This window comes from Mustela erminea, chromosome 9 (assembly GCF_009829155.1).
Source record: "Mustela erminea isolate mMusErm1 chromosome 9, mMusErm1.Pri, whole genome shotgun sequence".
Classification (NCBI taxonomy): Eukaryota; Metazoa; Chordata; class Mammalia; order Carnivora; family Mustelidae; genus Mustela; species Mustela erminea.
The window spans coordinates 112,820,319-112,827,647 of NC_045622.1; the positions used below are offsets into that span (position 1 = coordinate 112,820,319).

The following is a 7,329-nucleotide window of genomic DNA, read 5'->3' on the forward strand; positions in this document are numbered from 1 at the left end:
ACCGTGTCCTTCTGGAACTTCAGAATCCGCTCTCATTGGGACATCAGGTCTTTGCAGGCGGAGCCAAGCTGAGGTTGTCCCGGACAAGGCGACGACCTAACTGAAGGCCGGTGTCCTCGTGAGAGCAAAGAGGAGAGGTGCGGTGCAGACGCACGGGAGAAAGGCCACGTGAAGAGGGCTCAGGCTCCAGCACGACGCAGGGCACGTCAAGGATGCCGGCAGCCCAGGAGCCGGAAGAGGCAGCAGCGATCCTCCCGCAGCCTCAGGGAGCCCACGACCCTGCTGACCCCGCCGAGGACCTGCGGCCTCCAGACTGCGGGAGCAGGAACGTCCGCTGTCAAGCCGTCCCCCTGTGGCCGCCTGCTCTGGAGCCCCAGGAGACCAGTACAGGTCGCTGAGATGAGCCCGGCCTCCAAGCCAAGAGCCCTGCTCCCATCACCGTCCGCGGACACACAGACGGACGGCTTTCCCGTCTGTCAGGGAGCACATGAGGGGAAACGGTGGACTGAAGGAAAAGTGCAAAACTACGACCGCACTGAGGTTATTTTCAGATTAAAAACAAACAAACAAATACGATTTCCCTGGGGGAGTGGCACAACAGGAACCAGGAAGTGGCCGTGTGTCCAGCATCTCAGCTGACCCTGGGCAGGTGTATAAAGGGCTCCCGGCCCAGGAGGCCCCACACCTGAGCACTGTCCTCCGCACCTGCTCCTCTGACCTGATCCACCCTCAACCCACCAGAACCATGGGCTGCTGTGGCTGTTCCGGGGGCTGTGGCTCCGGCTGTGGGGGCTGTGGCTCCGGCTGTGGGGGCTGCGGCTCTAGCTGTGGGGGCTGCTGTGTGCCCGTGTGCTGCTGCAAGCCCGTGTGCTGCTGTGTGCCAGCCTGTTCCTGCTCTAGCTGTGGCTCCTGTGGGGGCTCCAAAGGGGGCTGTGGCTCCTGTGGGGGCTCCAAAGGGGGTTGTGGCTCATGTGGGGGCTCCAAGGGGGGCTGTGGCTCTTGTGGGGGTTGCAAGGGTGGCTGTGGCTCCTGTGGGGGCTCCAAGGGGGGCTGTGGCTCTTGTGGGGGTTGCAAGGGTGGCTGTGGCTCGTGTGGGGGCTCCAAGGGGGGCTGTGGCTCGTGTGGGGGCTCCAAGGGGGGCTGTGGCTCTTGTGGGGGTTGCAAGGGGGGCTGTGGCTCCTGTGGCTGCTCCCAGTCCAGCTGCTGCAAACCCTGTTGCTGCTCTTCAGGCTGTGGGTCATCCTGCTGCCAGTCCAGCTGCTGCAAACCCTGCTGCTCCCAGTCCTGCTGCTGCAAACCCTGCTGCTCCCAGTCCAGCTGCTGTGTCCCCTGCTGCTGCCAGTCCAGCTGCTGCAAGCCCTGCTGCTGCCAGTCCAGCTGCTGTGTCCCCTGCTGCTGCCAGTCCAGCTGCTGCAAGCCCTGCTGCTCCCAGTCCAGCTGCTGTGTCCCCTGCTGCTGCCAGTCCAGCTGCTGTGTCCCCTGCTGCTGCCAGTCCAGCTGCTGCAAGCCCTGCTGCTCCCAGTCCAGCTGCTGTGTCCCCGTCTGCTGCCAGTGCAAGATCTGAGGTTCTGTTAAGGACCTCAGGTGACTCCTGCTGGTCCAGTTTTCCCAAGCTGTGACCTGTACTTTATTGCTAAGTTCCAAATCACACCCCAGGGCCATCGCCCTCTAGAAAGAAGACAAATTTGGTTAACGGTTCCTTGGGAGAAGCCTGTTTAATGTTCATTTTCTGCTGACTTTCCCATCACCTTCCGGAAGCATCTCCGTCCTCCCCAGACCCCGTCCTGGTTGGCCCACCGACAGGCCCATGCTCCAGGTGATGTCCTGTCTCCACTTTAGGAGGCTGTTAGTGTTGGGAACAAGGTTGTGGTTAAAGAAACACTTGGAGCTGCTCTGCGTGTCAAACACTGCTTTATCTTAAATCGTATGTTTCCAATCAATAAAAATATGTTCACGGATTGAAACCCATGGCTCGTGCTTTCCTGTCATTGGTCACGACGACCATGAAGGTCGCTGCTGTTCTCATTCTGTTCTATTCCACACTTGGGGGCTGATGGATTTGTTGGTGGCGGCGTTAGTGCCCCCCCGGGGTACGGCTGGCGATCACCCTGGCCTCCCCTCTCCTCTGCGGTCTCTCTTCTATCCTCGGGACCCTCTCCAGCCATTGATGTGCTAGAAAGAGGACAGTCCCCAAGGCCAGGGCGATAGAGGCCTAAGAGCTGTGGGACAGTCCCAGAGCTCCAGACGGTCCCCTCCCTTCTTGCAGGGCTCTGGCTCCTTCCTCCTCCTCCTGCAACCACAGGCACAGCTGAATCCCTCCGTCCTGGTCAAGTGGCTGGGGCCTGGGAACCAGATACTGCCATTCTCATCCACATCGGAGGACCGTGGTAAGACCAGCCTCTTGCCACAGGAAGCTCACACACCGGCTGAAGGAAGGGACTTCAGCTTCTGCTTCCGTGTCCCAGCCCTTAACCTATCTGTTCCAATCTGCGTAAAACATAAAGGATTGTCAAGAAAAAGAAAAACAGTGGCTGTTTCCCAGACTGAGGACCTTGGGAAATCATACTGTGAGGCCTCCCTTGTTATTCTGAGGCCTCCAACCACATTCTTTCAAAATTCTTAAAAGGCAGTATTAATAGAGATGAGTTATTTCAAGTCACTTGAAAACACAGTAATCTCCCGGTGTGATATGCCCTCACCATAGAAAAACACAAAAACAGAAATCTTAAGCCGTTTCCGGTAAACATTTTGTTGGTGGGTAACACCGATATTCTTACCCTGAGACAGCTCTGACCGTCTCGGTGAAGAGCAAATGTATAATTAGGTCAGGACCAGAAATGTGAGTGTGGGTGTGGGACTAATGAAGTTGAGTAAAAACCCTGTAGTGCTAAATGTGAATTTAAAATGCCAGTGTGAAGTTATGATGTATATTATCTTTAAAAAACTGGTTTCCTATTCCACCGAAAGACCTAGAAAAATGGCCAGCCTGGTAGCTGTGAGCACTCCTTGTGCCAAACCTGTTGTTGTTAAATACCACTCCTCGTATCTAAGTGGGACCCGGGTTCTCCGCAGAAATGGGACTGGAAATGAGTAAAGTGAATATAGAACACCTCAGTGCTCCAGAAAGCCAAGAGATGACAAAGACTCCTCAGGTCATGTTGGAAGAAGCAGGGCATCAAGTTCAAAGAGGTCTCCAGGAGGTAAGTTTGGGGTAATGTTTACACCAATGTTTAAATGGACTGAAACAGAGGCACCTGGTGACTTAGCCAGTTAGGTGTCCGCCTCTCAGCTCAGCTCAGCTCATGATCTCGGCAACACGAGATGGAGTCCTGAGTTGGACCATGTGCTGAGCAAGGAGTCTGTTTGGGACTCCCTTCTCCACCCCCCTGCCCCTGTGCGTGCGCTCTCTCTAAAATCAATAAATAAATAAATATTTTTTTAATGGACTGATACACATCAAGTATGCTTAAATCTATAAGCACAGAGTGATGCACAGATAATAATACAAACAATATACAAAATGCATAGTATCACAGCTATAAGGCGTTTTATGTAAGCCTCATGGTAACCACACACAAAAAACATTATGGTGGGTATACAAAAGACAGACAGGTTCAAAGTATATCATTACAGAATATTACCAAATCCCAAAGGAAGACAGCAAGAAAAAAACAAAGGAACTACAAAACAGTCTGGAAATAATTGACAAGATGACAAGAACTATAGTAAGTTCTTATCTATCATAATTCCTTTAAATATAAATGGATTAAACTCTTCAAAAGGTGTAGAGTGGATGGGTTTAAAGGAAAAAAGGAGTCCCAATTCCATGCTGCCTACAAGGGACTCACTTCAGCTTCAAGGTCACACCGAGGCTGACAGTAAGGGATGGAGAAAGATCTCCTGCAAATGGGAAATAAAAGACAGTGGGGGCAGCTGTACTGCCACCAGGGAAAACAGACTCAAGGCAAAATGGTAACAAGAGACAAGGAAGGGCATTATTAATGACAGAGAGGATGTAACAATTATGAGTATTTACCCACCCAGCATCAGAGCACCTAAATATAGCAAATACCAACAGATCCGAAAGTAGTAATAGACACAATAACAGTAGGGAACTTCAGTGCCCCCTTTCATCAACAAACAGATCGCTCATACAGAAAATCAGTGAGGAGACATTGGGTTTGAACTATATTTTAAAGTTTGGTGTACAGGGCACCAAACACACATTCTTCTCAAGCAACATGGGGCGGTCTTCAGAACAGATCGTTTGTTGGGTCACAAAACAAACCCTGAACTTAGGAGGACTGAAGTTGTATCAAGTGTTCTCTCTGACAGTAACGTCAGGAAACCGGAGAACAGTAACAGGAAGAAAATGGAAAATGGAAACCTTCACAGAAGTGGAAAGTAAGCAACATAGCCCTGAACCACCAATGAGTCCAGGAAGAAATCAAAAGGGGCATCCAAAAACATCTTGAAACAAAAGAAAATGGAAGCACGTCGTACCAAAACATACAGGTTGCAGCAAAGGAGGTAAGTTGCTACCATTTCAATGCTTGTGTCCTCTCAGAATTCTTATTAAAACCTTACCTCCTTCTCCCAATGTCCTCCATGTTATTCCTTATGCTCCGCAAGTACGTGAGACCCTATGATAATTAACTCTCTCTGCTTGACTTATTTCATTCAGCCTAATCTCCTCCAGTTGGGGGAAATCAGAGGGGAGACAAACCATGTGAGACTATGGACTCTGAGAAACAAACTGAGGGTTTTGGAGGGTGGGGGTGGGTGGGGTGGGTGAGCCTGGTGGTGGGTGTTGGGGGGCACGGATCGCATGACGCACTGGGTGTGGGGCATAAACAATTAATCTCAGAACACTGAAAAATAAAATAAAATTAAAAAAAAAAACTTAACTCCTGAAGATGTTGGTGCTAAGAGGTGGGACTTTGGGGAGATGCTCAGGTTATCAGAGAGAAGCCTCCTGAGTGGGATTCGTGTTCTTATAAGAGACCCCGCGGAGCCCCCCAGCCCCTTGTACCCCATGAGGACACAGGGAAAGGCATCACCTATGATCCAAGAGGTGGGCCCTCGGCAGCTACCACACTGAGTCTGCCAGCACCATGACCTTGGGCTCCCCAGCCCCACCATATAAGAAATAAATTCTGTAGCTCATGAGTCTCCCAGTCTGTGATATTTTGCCGTAGGAGCCCAACGGACCAAGGCAGGGGGTTATGTGACAAACACCTAGACGAAGAAACAAGAAAGATGTCAACTAAACAACTGCTCTTACATCTTAGGGAACTGGGGCCAAAAAGACAAACTAAGCTCCAGGTTGGTGGAATGGAGGAAATGACGCAGCTCAGGGCGAGGAAGGGCAGGAGACTGTAGAAGAGTAGCCGAAAACAGCAGTGCGGGTGAAGGAGGTTTTTGAAAAGATAAAAAAGAGAGTTGATGAAACTTGGGCTAGAGTAACTTAGACTCGAAGAAAACCTGAAGCGAAGCAGGGGACGTTACAACAGACCCCACAGAAACGCGACGGATGGTAAGAGATTACCGCGGACAATCATTCACCGACAGAACAGGTACTTCCGACGTGTGTTTTTTTAACACCACAAAATCCTTCATTTCTCAGCGCTCACGGACTGGATGTCCCACAGTGAACGTGACTCTCTTCCGACACGACGCACCTGGTGTCGGCAGGTGAAGGGATCTCACGGGTGAAGGGCACAGTCCCGCAGGAACACCCCCGGCCCCACGACTGCTGGTGTCACCTGTGCTTCTGACTGACCAGTGAGACGTCCAAGATTCCAACAACCCCTCCTTGGGTTTGACGGATTTGCTGGAGCCACCACAGAACTCACAGAAGTGTGTCACCCACTAGACGAATGGTTGCTGATAGAAGCATGAACTCAGGCGCAGGGGGTAGAAGAGATGCAAGGACCAAGGTACGGGGAAAGGGCGTGGGGCTTCCGCGCCGGCGCGCACATCACCGTCCCCCAAATCTCCCATGTTCGCCAGCATGGGACCTCATCAAGTCCTGGTGTTCAAGAGTCTCTATAGAACCTGACCTCTAAGGCACCCCCTCCCCTTCCCAGGGGTAGGGGGGTGAGGCTGAAAGCTCCAAGACCTCGGGCCCCCACCCTGAGTCCGCTCAGCAGCACATACTCAGGTGTGTTCTTTTGGAGACTCCTAAGAAGTGACAGAAGATGTTCTTATCACTTGGGAAACTCTAAGGTTTTTAGGAGCTTCTTGCCAGAAACTGGAGACAAAAGATTGTATATATTTCTTACGCTACGACAATAACCTAGAAGAAAGGGATGAAATCCTAGAAGTGTACAGCCGACCAAGACTGAGTCACCAAGAAATAGGAAATCTGGGGGCTCCTTGGTGGCTCAGTCAGTTGAATGCCTGACTTTCAATTTCAGCTCAAGTCATGATCTCAAGGTTGTGAGATCAAGCCCCGCGTCACGGTCCACGTTGCGCTTAAGATTTTCTCTCTCCTTCTGCCCTTCCCCCCATGCCTGCTCATGCCCACTCCCGTCTCTCAAGAAAAGTAAGGAAGAGAGAGAGAAAGGAAGAAGGAGAAAATCTGAGCAGACCAAGAAGACTAAATGGAAAACTTTCCAGCAAAGAAAAGTCCAGTCCAGATTGGTTTCACAGAAAACAGAAGCAACATAAATAAGCGGGACCACATCACACTAAGACGTTTCTGCCCAGCAAAATACAGAAACAAAAAACCATCAAAAGAGTCTTCATGCAGCCTAGAGGACGGAGAAACATGTGTAAACCATGTATCTGATAAGGGGTTAATATCCAAAACATTTAAGGAACTCGTATAACTCAATAGCAGAAAAACAAATAACTCTGTTAAAAAATGGGCAAAGGGCCCAAAGAGACATTTTTCCAAAGAAAACATATAAGGGCCAACAAGTACATGAAAAAGTGCTTACATCCCTTATCACCAGGGAAATGCAAACCAAAAGCACGAGGAAATACCACCGCACCCCGGTCACAATGGCCGGCATCAGACAGGCAAGAAACGGCAGGTGTCGGGGAGGCTGTGGGGAAAGGGGAGCCCTCCTGCTCTGGGGGAGGGAATGCGAGCGGGGCAGCCACGCTGCAAGACAGGCCGGAGGGTCCTCAGGAGGTTAAAAACAGAGCTGCCCTAGGACGTGGTGATCCCACTTCTGGGTATTTGTCCAAAGGGAGTGAACTCGCTAGCTTGAAGAGAAGCCTCGGCCCCGGTGCGCCCGCGGCGCCGTTCAGGGCGGGGAAGGTACGGAGTCCGAAGTGTCTGCCCGCGGACCGGGGGGAAAGAAGGTGTAGCTCGTGCTT

The 7,329-nt window shown here is 51.3% G+C and overlaps 1 pseudogene; it reads right to left on the bottom strand.

Moving 5' to 3' along the window:
• Positions 1–206: 206 nt before the first annotated feature.
• Positions 207–6,003, bottom strand: LOC116599990 (annotated as a pseudogene).
• Positions 6,004–7,329: the final 1,326 nt, after the last annotated feature.